Raw genomic sequence first — 15,565 nt, forward strand, 5'->3', positions numbered from 1 at the left:
GGAGCTGGCGGTGTGACACCTGACTCCGTGTGGGTGAGGAGGAGGAGAAGGGTGCTCGAACCCGCGGCTCTGCCAGGCTGGTGAGGCTGCAGCTGAGCACCGTCCCCCCCCCCCCCAGAGACGAGGGGCCTTTGGGGGTGGCCAGCGGGCAGAGGGGCTGCAAAGACGCACTGGCCTGAGCCTCCAGGTCACCTGAAAGGCCTGTCTTGGTCACGGCTGGAAACTTCAGGCAGGAGAGGGTCTTGGATGGAGCCACAGAGCTGGAGTTAACACAAATCAGAGTGGCAGCTGTCCCTGGAGATTGAGATCAAAGACATGGGTGGGATCACCAAGGCCAGCACAGGGGGAGGAGGGGAGGCCATTCCAGGGGTCCAGTGATGGGAAGAGAGGCTCCCTACGAAACAGGGAGGGAAACTGAGGCACACAGGGCCCCCAGGGCACCCGGGCAGGCAGGAATGTGCTTGTGTCATGGAGGGTCTATAGTTGTTACTGTCATAAATGGTTACCCACAACATAGCTAGGAAATGCAGGTTAGCGTGACAGGCCAAGCCCCCCGAGCTACCCTGCTGGCGGCCTTCCCTCCGCAGTATTTCTCCACCCACCTCTCTACGTGTTAATGTCACGTGTGGAGTGTGTACACGTTATAGTGCATCTTGTAACACACTATTGCATTTTATACTAACTGTGTTTTAGTGGAAGTCATTTTAATTTAGCTTGTACTATATATAACTTTAAATCTTATTTCTCACACAACATCATAGCGTGAGCATTTTCCCACATTATTGAAAACTCTCAGAAGAAACCACTTATCAATAGCAGAGCAAGTACCTCAGAGCGCACAGGTGGAAGCTCAGGTAAGTGCGCCCTGCGTCCACCAGGAGACTGAATCCACATCCCTGCGCCAACTTTGGGACTTCCTAGGATCACGGGCATGAAAATAGCACCCTGACCCCCGGCACAGAGCAGACGTGTAACAGCCGTGGCTTCCCACCCGGCGCCTGCTCGCAGGGGCGCACACGCTAGCTCACGTGGGCAGCCGGGGTGTTTGGTTAAGCCCTGTGCACCTGTATCCAGAGTCAGGGCAGTGAGCCCATACAGGGTCAAGCAGGGAAATGGCAGCTGCAGGAGACCCCCAGGCTGCCCCTCCCCGGCTCCCTCACCCACCGTGCCCCAGCCCGGTCCCTCCCAGCGGCCAGGCACTCACCGCACTGTGCCCTGGGCAGCCGCTGGCCGGAGCAAGAGGCCCTGGGCTTGCACGCAGCACCCAAGGCACTCCGGCTGCTGTGTGTCTTCGCTGGGGCCTTCGTGTGCGGAAGTGCATGTTCCCTCCCCTCCGGAATACTGTCCCCTGAAGCAGCTTTCTGGCCTTCCCCAGGCCAGGACCAGGTCCACACAGGGCCACCTCCCCAGTGTTGGCTGAAGGACAGTGAAGCCCCCCAAGGCCTGCCTCTCAGCCTCCTGCCTGGAACGTGGGACCTCGTCCCTGTCCCTCTGCTGGCTTGTGGTCTCCCCTCCCCAGATGCTGCCTGCGGCCTGCTGCGGCCCCTGCCTATCTGACCACTCCAGCTCTGGACAGGGCTGCTGCCAGACAGACCCAGCCTTGGCCGGGGCCCGAGTCCCTGCCCGCTCCCCGATGCTGCTGCCCAAGTCCGGGGACACTTCTGAACACATTCCTTCCACCTCTTCTGAAAGAGCCACCTCCACCACCCTCCCCTCCTGCGTGCTCAGAAATGCAGTTGCAGAACCTTCCCACGCGCTGTTCTTAACACGCTTCCGCTCCCCCAGCAGGGTGCTCGGGCTCCGGCAGCCACTGTCCCCAGGTGTCTCCGCCCCCCAGGCCTCACCATCAAGGTCCTCCTGAGACCCCAGCCCCTTCGTGAGACACCCGCCCAGACTCCCCACTGTCTCGTTCGGTACAGACGGGAGGTCACTAACTTACTGGGGTGGGTTGAATGATGCACACCCCCTACAAAAGCTGTGTCCACCCGGAACCTGTGCAGGTGGCCGTGTTTGGAAAACAGGTCCTCGCGGGTGGAGCTAAGGCAGGGATCGTGAACTGAGAGCGTCCCGGACACCAGCATAGCCAGGGATAAGCTTAACGTTCAGACTTTCTTTTAAAGTGTATTAGAATATTTTATAGTGTAAAAATTTAACTATTCACAATCAAAGACCAGTGATATAAATGACAAAATATTCATATGCTGGAAAACTATGCTGCCATTAAAATGGTGTTACACAAGAATATTAACTGAAAATAATTACGTATTATATATTTAAGTAAAAGGAATCTACCTACCTGTCCATCACCTACAAAACATATAGAAATGTCCCAAATAATGCGCAGAGTGATGTGGGTGGACACCGCAGGCAGTTGCGTGGGGCTGGGGTCTGGGGGCACTCAGGTCATGACAGAGGCCACAGCAGGAAGGAAGGGCCTTGCCAGCACCAGTGCCAGCACCCTCCCCCGGCCCGCCCGCCACTTCTCCAGGCCCCCGCTGTGCCGGGACACTGCACAGGGACCTCGCTGTTTGGCTGGGTTGAGAGCCCTGAATGTCAGGACCACGTGCTCTTCCGGCTTCTCTTCCCCGGCACATGGTGAGAAAGTAGCGGATGCTGACGGAGGGGAACAGGAGAGCCCTGAGCTGCACTGGAGACCCAGCCCGAGCCCCAGGGGTGACACAAAGGCTCCGGCCTTGTGGCCACGTCCATCCGACAGATGGCCCTGCAGCAAGGGCTCCGCGGGCTGCGTCCACGCGGGTGCCCAGCCAGGGAGGGGAGAGGGATCCAGCCGGCCCTCCGCCAGGCCACACGTCCACCCAGAGGGCACCTTCCTGAGAATGGCGCCGGGATCCTGCAGCCCACCCAGCTCTGCTCGTTCCACTCTCTGCACCCAGGAGTGCCGGGGAGGGCAAGAACAGACCTGGGAGCAGAGCAGAGGCGTGCTGGGGTGGGCTCACGGGGAGCTGACGGGCAGCTGCACCCCCAGGACAGGCTCCTGGCACCACCAGGGCTCCCTACAGCCCACCCCTGCCCGTGGCTGCGTCCAGCGCCCTTTACTGTCCCGAGACTGGCAGCACCAGCTGCTGCAGGAGGGGACGGGGCCTTTAATCTTACGGGAAGATGATTTACGGGGCGCTGGGAGAGAAGGGCGGCTGTGTGCATCCTCACACGCCGCATGATTTCTGCACCTGATGTTCAGAGCACACATATGGTGGCGTGATTTGTGGGTTTTGGTGACATGAAATCGTTTGCATTTTCCCTGCAAAGCCCAAGCAAACGAGAAAGCCATAACGATTCGTGTTAAGGAGGCCTTTTGCCGGTCAGAAAACACACGAATGTCCTATCTTGACACAAACGCGTGCACTTCCGTGAGGCTATGTTTTGTTACACGGGAGCATGTGGATCTCACCCAGATGAACGACGGTGTTAACCCTGCTCCGAACTCTCTGACGTAAAGGTGCTCTTGCCCCGATGTCCTAACTGGAGCTGGGCAGGGGGCCGGGGACTCCCACGTCCGCGTCCCTGTGGAGGGGCACCCTGGGCTGTCCCGCGGCCTGTTAGGCCCCGGGGGGCGGGTACGCTGCGCTCGGACCAGCAAGACGCCCCCCCCCCACCCGAAACAACAGCAAACCGGCTGCAGGACATAATTCAAGAGCAGAAGTGGCTTGGTCTGAATTGGGGGGAAACGTGGATGATCCAGAGTGTTTCTAACACAGTTGTCCTGTTGGGGGCGTATCTAGCAGCACCAGGTAACCAGCGACCGAGAAGCAGCCCCGCTGCGCCCCAGCAGGTCGGACCCTGGGCAATAACACACTGAAAAGCACCTGTTCCTCCTTGGAAGCTAATCAGCCTCCTCCGAACACAGAGCACGTTGTGCTTCGTAAACTCTCACCACCCGGCGCCTCCCCAGCGGTGAGCGGCCGATTCCAGCCCAGTGCAAATGAGCAAACTCCAAGCACGGGGTCTGAACTCACGCCTTAGCCCCCAGCACGGTCCTTCAGAGACCCCAAGAACAGGCTCCCGAAGAGTGTTCTGGGCTGTTCCTGGCGGCTTGGCACCTGCCAGCACATGCCTGAGCCAATCCGAATTCTGAAGCTCCACCGGCCTTCCCCATCCGATGGCAGCGTCTGAGCGACCAGGGACACAGGGCCCACAACGCAGGCTGGGCCGAGACAGCGTCATCAGCGCCAAGGGCGAGGCCACAGTGTGAGCTGGGCGCTGGTCTCGGGCCGTAGATGGCGGGTGGAAAAGGCGTTCCTTTAGCAGACCCCGCCACCGACGGGCACTGCCAGGCCGGTGAGGTTCTCTGTGTGTGCAGGAGTCCCTGAGAGCGTGGCTTACAGTTTGCACTGCAGTGACACGTGCAGTGGAAGGGCAATGTGGCTCACGGTTGCGAGACATGCACCGCCCCACACGTGATCCTAAGCGTCACACACACACAGCATCCCACTGAAGTTCCCAGAGTGTGGGGAAGAGGGTGTGTCTCTGTGCCTGTTTGAAGGAGAGAGACGGAGGCAAAGGGAAGTTCGGCAATTTCGTTGGTAGGACTGGAATTCAGACCCGAGCAGCCTGAGTCCAGAGCACACGCCTCCCAGGGAGGGGCCAGAGTGTCCGGGATGTTGCCGAGGTGGGAGGGACGTCAGGTGACCAGGGGACACGCAGCCTTGTCCTCCACATGAGTCACACTCCTCCTTTCTCTTTGGAAGGGTCTGAGCCTGGACAGCTGTTCTCAGCCAATCTCTGATTTGGAAGCTGCCTGTGCTTCTGAGAGGTGACAGATTTTAAATCCAAATTCTCCATGCTGGATGGTAAACTATATTTCAGCACAAAAACCGAGGAGACTAAGTGTGGTCTCTGCACCACTGAGTGCCTCAATATTTTTCACCTTGACAAAATAGTTTTAGGGTAAGGAAAAAAATAAGTATTTCATAGAAGATATTCTGTTTTTTCTTCCCTGGACAATTAACTTAAATAATTCTCTGCATTCAGCAAATAAAGTCACTTAACCTTTTCTGTGACTCTTCCAACTCTTTAATAAACATATTGAAACATACCTGCCTTGCGGCTGATCCCCGGGCATCTGACTTCTGACCTTTTCTGTGTTCAGAGTCAGACAGGGCAAGAGTTTTGATTATCTGAGAAGTCAGTGGTAAAATGGAGACGTGTTCATGGCGCCAACGGGCCCGAGAGAGATTGAGGACTCGATGGGGACCCTGGGAGGGACAGCGGGGCCGCCTGCTGCTGAGGAGCCTGCTCTGTGGGCTTCTGGGGCTGCCGTGAAGCCAGGCAGGGTGGGGGCCACTCCGGCTAGGGGGGGCTCTTGCCCGCAGGAAAGCACCCGTAAAGGCCTCAAGCTGCCCCCGCAGACCTGCCTCTCCTGAGAGCCCCTGGGGCCCGGAAGCAGCCCCCAGCAGAGCACGCAGCGCATCTTTCTGATTTCCAATGCCACAGCTGGGTGCCGCCTATGGGCCAGACACCGAACACGGAGTCCCACGCAGTTCACCTCTGGCTCCCACGGCCCGCACGCCAGGTGATGAAGGTGGGTGTGGCAGGTCCAGTGAGGTGACCAAGGCCCGGAGCTCATGAGCAGGTTTGCACTCAAGGGTGTCCAGCGTTCCACAGCCCCACGCCTCTCCCCTGCCTGGCGAAGCGCCTGCCGCTCCCCCGACTTTCTCAGAACAAGGAGAGGGATTTTCTATCCACTCTCACAACTTCCGAAGGCACGGTCCAGTCCCTGTCCCCAGCGCTCCTCTGCGTGGCAGTCACCCATGTCCTTCGTCCTGCTGTGGGTGGAGTCGACTGGGGGGAGGGGAAGGGTGGGCACAGGCCTGGGGCGGGGCCGGGAGTCATCTGGAAGCCCCCTCCTCCCCTGCAGCGAGAACCCGCAGCCACACGCAGCACACGGCAGGACAGGGCCGTGTGCTCGGAGCCCGGAGCAGAGTAGACTCAGTGTTCATGTATGTGCTTATTGCAGGAGGATCTTATCAAACATACATGTGGAAAAACCCTCCTAGGATGAAACACATTTTTTTTTTTTTTTTTTACAAAATGATATGGTTACGATTTTTGAAAAGTACAAGGCTGAATTGGCCAAAAAGTAGGGGAAACTGAAAGGTCAAAAATGACAAGAAAACCCCCAAAGAAGAGATGATTAAGCCGAAGCCGTCATCTGACCGGTGACAATACTTGCTCTTGGTGGCCACGCGCTTATCCCCAGGGACCGGGAGTCGAGGGCCAGAGGCTGCCTGAGAGACCCCAGGTTGATCCAGGTCCAGGAAGGTGACATCCTCAAGGTGGGCGGGAGACGCTGTTTGCAAAAGAGGACGGTCAGGAAGCGTGTTCAGCACCTGGTCCTGGGCAGAGGCGGGAGGAGGCGGCCTGAAACACGCAGAACAGCAGACCCTCCCCACGTGGGTGGGGTCAGCACTCACCTGTGTGAAGACAAAAAAAACAAAACAAAAACCAGCTCAAAGTGGCTCCTGACGGGAAGTGGCCCCGGGCATTTGGCAAGAAGGGAGAGAAAACCTCTGTGGTGATGCTCGTGAAACCCAGTCCCCAGGGAGACGCCGCAGGAAAGATCAAAGGGACACGTTCACCTTCACAGCAGAGGCACCGCAGCAAAGAGGCCTCGTGACCGAGCTTTGCAGGAAAAAAGTTAAAGCCGGAGGATCCGACCCCAGTAGACAAACGGTGTTGGAATTATAGGCCTCGGAATATCAAAATGTGGCTTGATACGTTTAAATAAAATCTTAAAATTTTAGTGCTCTCTCTTCAAAATGTTTTAAAATATTTTAAATATTCTAAGAACATTTAAAGAAAAATATTTTAAATATTCTAAAAATATTTAAAAATGGCGTACTGAAGTTGTGGTTGAAGAATGAGAGGGTATAAAAAATAATACAGTGAATTTTCAAATTAACTTAATAAACCATTTAGAAATGAGGAACACAGTGTTTGAGGTTTAAAATGCAATGTGTGCATGAAAAAATAAACGGACTAGAAGAGAGAGAGATGAAGGAATTGCCCCAAAACAGCACAGTGAGATAAAGCTTTCAGAGGATGTGACTGGGAGGACGAGAAATATGGGTGAGGAAGTCAAAGGGCCGACAGATGTCCAGTGTGAGTCCAGAAGGGGCGGAAGAGAGAAACCAGAGAGATGCACCCTGCAGGGGTGACGCCCGCAAACCGCCGGCTGCTGCAGGTGTGGCACAGCCGAGCCGGTCCCGCATTCTCTGCAGGAGACTTTGCCATGGTTTTCAACAACAAAGCAGGGAAACAACCTGGAGAGGCCGTGGGAAGCAGGTGTTTGTGGTGACGGACCGAGGACGAAGCTTCCAGCGTCAGGGTGTAGCCGGCGGCACACACGGCGTAACCCACCTGCTTTTGTGCAAACAGGTTCCACAGGGCCCTGCCACTGTGCGTCCCAACAGGGTTGCCGCCTTTTCCTCACGTTGGGAGATGTGAAATTGGCCAGAAATGGTGCATGTGGTGATGAAGAGCAGGAAGAGAAGATTCCTGGAGCTGGGCAGGAAGAAATGGTGTCCGGACACTACAGAGACTCTTCATGGGCACTGCTTGGAGAGTCGCCTGGTGCTGAGTCCCTCTTCTCTCCTGACTGTTCTATTGTAGATCTTCGCGGGTAAATCACTACACCTCAACTGGACCCACAGATTTCTAATACAGTTTTAAATCAAACTAGTTCTCGGGATGGGGGCCCCACATAAAAGATTCGCCCAGGACCCCACTCACACCAGGGCAGCCCTGCACACACCAGCAGCCGAAGAAAGCTGGTTTCTGGACACTGACATCCGACCAGCTGTACTTGAAGGCAGGAAACATTATCAGAGATTAAAGACGGGCATTGCGTAATGATATGGTAAGAAGATATAACAGTTCTGAATGTGTATGTACCTGATAACATGACCTTAAGATGTACTACATAAATATTAGCAGAATTATTAAAAAGTAGACTAATAATCATAATGGGAGATTTTAACTCATCTCTCTTAGTCCCTGTCACGGCAGCCAGATTAACCAATAAATCAGAGAGCACATGGGAGAAATCAGCAAGATAACAAAATTCACCTTTCGTAATGAATATGAAACACAGTACCCGGCATCTGTGGAATACAAAGACAAGAACGAAGTAAAGATGTGAAAAATAATGAACACTAAGAGCATCCACCCCGACAGACTCACTACAGGAAGCTACAGTGAGGCTCTAGAGGAAGAAGGAAAATCACCCCGGGGGTGGGGGGGGCACAGGTGGCGGCAGGAGCAGGAGCGCAGGACGCCGAGGTCACGTGGGCGCCACTCGACCTGCCGTGCTCTGCGACGGAGCCGTGACGCAGGACACTCCCTGGGGTTGAAAATTAAGTTGGGACGAACGTGCTGCACAGAAACAGCATGTGAATTTGGAAAGAGGTAAAGAGTCTTATTAAATTTTAACTTTGTCCAACTAAATATGCATGTTAGAGTTTCTAGAGTAAATACTAAGTGAATGAAAATAGAGTTTGGCAAGTTTAAAGAAATCAATATGTAAAAGCTATTTGCATTTCTCATAATACATGCAATAAATGGAGCATATAATTTAAAAATACATAATATTTACAATGGTGACAAAAAAGATAAAGTTCCTAAGAGCAATCTAACAAAAATGTATTTTCTTCAAGATAAAGTTGTATTTTGTTGAGACATTTTTTAAAAAGTGTAGAGCTAGACTGTATTTATGAATAGGAAGATTCAGTAATTTGAAGCTGCCAATTCTTCCCAAATTTATAATTTTAATGCAATCAAAATAATTAAAAAGTTTTTTTGAATTTGATAAGCTGATTCTAAAATACGTTATGCAAGTGCAGAGACCAAGAACAGCCAAGACATGACAATCTGCTCAAGAGAGAAAGAGAAGTATTTTCAACGAGTGGTACCAGGACTACCGAATAAAAGAATGAGAACAACAAAACAAAACAAAGCCCGGACCTCTGTCTTATACCACACACAAATGTAATGCTAAAAGGAAAACTAAAACTATTAAAGTTCTAAAGAAAGCATGTTTGAAAATCTTCCCAACTTTGTGGTAGATAAAATTTCACAAGACACAGAAAGCATGAAATATAAAAAAAACAATGGATAAATTAGCTTCCATCAAAATGTAAACTTTTGCCCTTCAAAAGACATCACCATGAAAATGAAAAAGCAAATACAAAGTCCAGGGGGGAAAAGCTCATAATATATACATCTGACAAAGGAACCAACATATATAAAGAACTCCTACAAATCAATAATAAATAAATATAGGAAAAGGTGCTAAACATTAGAAGTCGTTAGGAAAATTGCAAATTAAAACCCCCTGAGACGCTATTTCACACCTACCCAAATGGCCAGAATTTAAAAAACAAAAGAGAACTGACAATAGCAAACACCAGCGGGGCTGTGCAGCAGCCGGACCTCTTACACGTTGCAGGGGAGGGTTTGACCATCCAGCTATGGGGCAAGTCTGTTTGGCAGTTTCTTCTAATACTAAACTTACACCTCGCATGTGATCAGCTATTTCTGTGCTATTTCCAAGGTACTTACCTGATATACATGCAAACATATGTCAGCAATGAGCCCTACACAAAATATCTCAGCAGATTTAGTCATGATAGCCCCAAACTGGTAGCACCTCGCGTTAGTTTGCTGGGGCCAGAGCCAAGGGCGGCCAAGAGCTCGGGCGGGCCAGGGGCAGGGCTGGGGCGGGCTGCACCACCTCCTCTCCAGAATGAGCCTGGTCACCCAAGTCCCCAGCTCCTGCCTCTTCCCCGGGGCCAGCCCTGTGCTCACCCGACGGGGGCCTCAAATAGGCACATGAGCAACGTCTGCTTATCTGGAGCGACGGGGGAGGCAGCGCGGCTCATCTTCACGTCTGCTCACCCCGAGTCTAAAAACATCATTGACACCACCGGCCAGAACCCGCCTGCTGGCACCTCTGTCTTGGTCTCGGACGTCCAGCCTGAGAGCTGTTCAAGCCGCACAGCCTGGGGTGCTCTGCCGTGGACGCCCATGGTGGCTCGTGGAGGTTCGTCCGCGGGACAAGAGCGGCTTCCTACAGGAAATACTGGCGTTTGACTAAAGAAAGGAACCTACGTTCCTGACAAGCGTCAGCAAGGGGGGCAGTCCAGCCTCATGGGCTGAGATCTCCCCAGGGCTGGGGGCGTCCGGGGGGAGGGGGGGGCGCTGTCCGTTGCAGGGAGAAGTGGGCGGAGCCTGGGCAAGGCCCCTGGCACTCAGATGAGTGGTCACGGGGACATCCCAGGGGACAATTCCTCAACCAGGCCGCCTGGGCCGTGGACACGCCCCAAACTCACAGACTGTTGGGTTTGCTTTGGCCTTTGCTGGCCTCTTCCCCGAACGTGCTGCTCACCATGTCGTCCCCACCTACGCGAACCCTCGTCTTCCTCCAAGGCCCTTGAAAGTCACTTTCCGTGGGCCGGGCATCTCCAGGCGGGGCTGGCCGCTGTCTTCCCCGTGTTCACACAGCTGTGGCAGTGACTGTGAGATGGCACAGTGCTGCTCCTGCCTCCCAGCCCGGGAGAGCTCGGTCCCCCACGGACCCGGCCGGGGCCCGAACACAGCAGACGCTTCGTCAACCCGTGATGGACCAGGGGGTGATGAATGAGTGAATGAATGAACAAACGCAGGGGTGAATACACGCGTGAAACACTGCAATGCTGCCAACACAGCACATGCAGCGCGTGGCTGGGGATGCAGTCAGCTTGTCAAGTAAGCGCCCATCTACATGTGTCATATATTATCATGTACTAGGTACTCACATGCATGTTAGTATACCAATATGTAATGAAGCAAACAACGAAGTTCACAATGTCTAAAAACAATACCTTCAACAGAGTCTAAAACGGCCCTGCTCCTCTTTCAATCTCCAGTCTACACACAAAGTCCTTTCTAGCACCGGAAGTCGGCGGGTTGCAGCCAGAATGCAGAGGACCCAGACGGAGGCAACTTCAGAACGGAAACCCGTCCCCCTGGGCTGCGCTGGGTGTCGGCTGGGAAGGTTCAAAGCCCTGAAGCCCACCCAGCCAGCTGCACCACCAGCCCTGAACAAACCTACACTTCCTCCGCCGATGCGGAGGGATCCTGTTTCATGCCAAGGACAGACGTTTCCCGAGGCATTAATTACCATCAGCCCACACGCTATTTCATCGTTTCTCACCAATTGCTGCGAGGGGTTGCGAGCAAAGCCTCAGCATGAAAGGACAGTTGGTTCGCGGATCGCTGGGAGTTATTTAGAATATTTTATGGGGGTGGATGGTGGGATGCAAAAGACTGGAAAAATTGTGTGTACCTGTTTTCCATATCATTTATAGCTACTTCTGTCCACTCGCTGACCGCGCCCACCTCTGCAAAATGCATATGAATCTGAGCTCTTCTCAAGCAGCGATTCACCCCCTCATTTTTCTTCAATCTGCAAATCTTTGTTCCTTGTTTCTCTTTTCTCCCTGAAACTTTCCACGGGGAAAACGCTAGGTCCGATGCCTCCATTTATCTCCATTCATTTTTTTGAACTTTTAAAAAATGTCTAAAATTGTGGTAAAATACGCAAAACGTAAAATTTATCATCCTAATTTGTGTAAGTGCGTGGTTCAGTGGCATCAAGCACATGCACATTGCTTTGCAGCCGTCACCACCAACCCCTAGAACTCTTGTCATCTTGCAAGACAAACTCTGTCCCCTGAAACACTGACTCTGCCTCCTCTGGCCGCACCGTTCTGCTGCCTGTGTCCGTGGCTCTGACTCCTCTGGGACGTCATGTAGGTGAAATCGTACAGGGTTTGTCCTTTGGCGACTGGCTTGTTGCACTTAGCGTGCAAATGTTCCCAAGCTTCATCTACGTTATAGCATGTGTCAGAATTTCCTTCCTTTTAGGGCTGAGTAATGTTTCGTCGTCTTGACACAGCACATTCTGTTTGCCTTTCGTTCGTCCGCACACACTTGGGGTGCTCCCACCGTCTGGCTGCTGTGGATGGTGCTGCTGTGATCACGGCTGTGCAGTATCTTTGAGCCCTGCTTCCAATACTTCTGGGTATAGACCCAGAGGTGGAATTGCTGGATCTTATGGCAATTCAATTTTTAATTTTTTGAGAGTCTTCCATACTCTTTCCCATAACATTTGTACCATTTTACATTTCCACCAACAGTGTGCAAGAATTCCAGTTTTTGCAAATTCACACCAACATTTGTTATTTTCTGTTTTTTTGAATAACAGCCATCCCAATGGGTGTGAAGTGGTCTCCTTATGGTTTTGATTTGCATTTACCTAATGAATAGTGATATTGAGCATCTTTTCATGTGCTTATGAGCCATTTGCATATCTTCTTTGGAGACAAGGCTATCCAAGTCCTTTGCCCATTTTTTAACAGAGTTATTTGTTTCATCATTGAGCTGTAGGTGTGCTCTACATGTTTTGGGTAGTAACCTCTTACCATAAACAGGATTTGCAAATATGTTCTCCCATGCCGTGGGTTACCTCTTCCCTCTGTTGAGTGTGTCCTTTGGTGCACAAAGGCTTTAAAGTTTGATCTGGTCCAGTTGACCTATTGTTTCTTCTGTTGCTGTCCCTGTTCATTTCCGCACCCTCCTGTGCCCTTCCTGTCCCATCCTCTCCGTCGCCAGCAAGCTGGTGAGCTCAGGAGGCATCGGGCTGTCAGGACAACACGGGCTCTGGAGTCTGGCTGCCGGGGTGAAAATCCTGGTTCGGCCCCTTTCTGAGCGACTGCTTATCTCCCCGTCGAGTTGTGTGAGTTATTTATATGTTTTGGATACAGTTCCAAGACTCAGCCATTTTTCTTGAATAAATGCTCCTAAGATTGTTGCAAGCTTATGGTTAATTTGCAGAGTCCTGAAGAAATTGATTTTGGCAGCTCTACAGCATTCTCACTGCTTTTATGGAGTAGTGAATTTCCAGAGGCCCCTGTCATGCGGGATGGAGGCTTCCGGAAGGCTATTCATTCTGCGTGAATCACCTTGACGTTACGTTCTGTTCATCGGAGCTACCTGTCTACCCTTATGCAAATGACACGTTTTCTTGATTAAGGCGGCTTTGTCATAAGTCCTGAAATCAGATAGTCTGATCAGATGAAATTAAAAACACCTAGAAGAGCCAAAACAATTTCAAAAATAAAGAAGAACGTTGGAGAATTTATAAGCGAATGTAGTAAGGTCGCGGATCCAAGGTCAATCAACCATTCTCTTCAGCGGGAGGAGGGAGGAGCCCTCCTGTTCCCGGTTTGCTGGTGGCTCTCGTCGGGGGTGGATGGAGGTCTCTGCCTAATTATTTTCACACACACTGAGGTCACTTTTTGTTCTTATTGTTTTAACTTGGTGAAATAAATTGATTGGTTTTTTAATGTAAACCACTCTTACATTCTGGAAATAATCATCACTTGATAAAATATTATACTTTTATAGGAAACATGCATATTTAAATTATTACAACCCACTCAACTAATACACAACTTCATATTTAATGTAAGAAACTTATAACTGTAAACCACAATTTTCATTTTCCACTCTTCATGTTATTGGCACACATTTTACTCCTGTGCGTGTTATAAACTGCACAGTTCATTTCTTACAAATTTTATTTCCTTAGGTCTTTGGTGAGTGCCCTGGTGTTGAACGAGGTCATTGTCCTTTGTTGGCCTGGTCAGAACCTAGATACCGTCCAGCCCTGTCTGGGCTCTGGGAATTGTTTATTTTGCAGCCACACAGCAGTTACTGTTTCACCGATTTTACAAAGTTCCACGTCACGTACATGCAGCTTCACATCCAGGCAACTCCACAAGGCGGGCCCTGTGAAAATGTCTGGAGATCTTTCTCTGCGTAGCTTCCTCCTTGCTGCTCTGCAAATTCCAGCCGAATGAAGAAGCAGGTGAAACTCAACAGTGACTCAGTTAATTACGGGTTGACTTTGCGGGGTATTTTTGTCTTTACGCCAAGTACGTTACGGAAGACGGCTCGTTGCCTGCCCAGCGGGCATTGCCCCTACTCACAATTCTGGCTGGCAAAGTCCTTCACCTCTGTTCTGGACTGAATTGTGCTCCCCAAAGTTCACAGTTTGAAAGCCTCACCCCACCCCACCTGTGACTGTGTTTGAAGACAGGTCCCTTAAAGAGCTAATTAGGGCTGCAGGAGGCCATGGGTGAGGCACTAATCCTTTCAACCTGTGTCCTTATTGAAGCAAGGAGATCGGGACACGGCGGGAAGGTCGCGTGAGGACACAGTGAGGTCGTGTGAGCGCCACCTGTAAGGGGAGGGGGGGCCGAGGAGAGAGGACTCAGGAGAAACCACCCTGCCGGCACGTCTGTCCTGGATGTCCGGCCTCTGCTGCCGACACTGCCCTGTCTGTGGCGTTTGTTACAGCAGCAGAGACACGCAGCGTGTCCGGGTGTCAGGTGGGGACACGTCTGGAGGACACGGGCTCCTCCTCACCCAGAAAGCGAGCGTGGGCCTTGCCTGTCCGTTCCCGTTGCGGGAGATGAGCCTTGGTGAGCACAGCTGCACGGAGGCCAGCGGGATGCGCGGTGGGGACAGGCTGCGGGGAGCTGGTCCGTGTCCGTGTAAACACGGGGAGAACGAGGGGAGACGGCTGTGTTCTGGGCAGCATCTGGACGTAGCTGAGTGAGTCCACGACACTGACGTCACTGTGAGCGAGACCAGACCCAAGGGTGGCGCTGGGCTGTAAGAGCGGCAGAGAGGACACGTGGCAGAGTCAGTCCTCACGAGTGTCGCGTGTGTGTGTACGCCAGGGCCCTCGTGTCCAAAACTCGTGCTCCGGATGATAATAAGCTCCTATGGGGCAAGAGGGGTGTGTTGTGTGAGCCACACATTGTCACTTGCATGTGAAGTCATGCAGCCGAATATGCAAATTTGACACAGCTAAGATAACGTTCCTTATGCACTTAGGTAATGTAAAGTTTATGTGTATCAGCATGATTTTTCCATGTCATTGAGCATCTTTCATCAACATGATTTTTCACAACCGCACAAGAGTACCAGTCTTCCATGTTCCGTGTCGACTCTCTGGGGCGTCCCGCGTTGCTAAGCGCAGGTGCTGGACGGCAGCCTTCGCGCGGGAAGCTTCGTCTGCACCGCAGGCTGCAGGAGGCTGAGCGGAGGGGCCTCTGCAGCCCTGGTCCGCGTGGCTGAGTGTGCGGGGTCAAGCACACTCAGTTTGCCTCACGGGGCGCTGTCATCTTTAGAGCCCTTCCACCCTGCTTGGCAACGAGCCGTACCTTTTTATCATTCTAATCTGCATATGCTGGATTCTTATTGGGGTTGGATCGTTTCTCTAAAAGACGTTTGTTAGCTGGATGTCCACGCACGTGACTTCTCTTGTGAACCGCTGGGCGATGCCCCTGCTCACTCTGCCTCCCGCAAACCCTGCAGAGAAGGTCACTGCTCCCCTTTTCTTCGCATCCTCACCCTTCAAGGCCTCATTCAAATATCGTCCCTACGAACAGCACTTTATTGCCTCTGTGACATTCGTGGTCCCACGCCTTCCCACGCT

This window comes from Eulemur rufifrons, chromosome 28 (assembly GCF_041146395.1).
Source record: "Eulemur rufifrons isolate Redbay chromosome 28, OSU_ERuf_1, whole genome shotgun sequence".
NCBI classification, from domain to species: domain Eukaryota; kingdom Metazoa; phylum Chordata; class Mammalia; order Primates; family Lemuridae; genus Eulemur; species Eulemur rufifrons.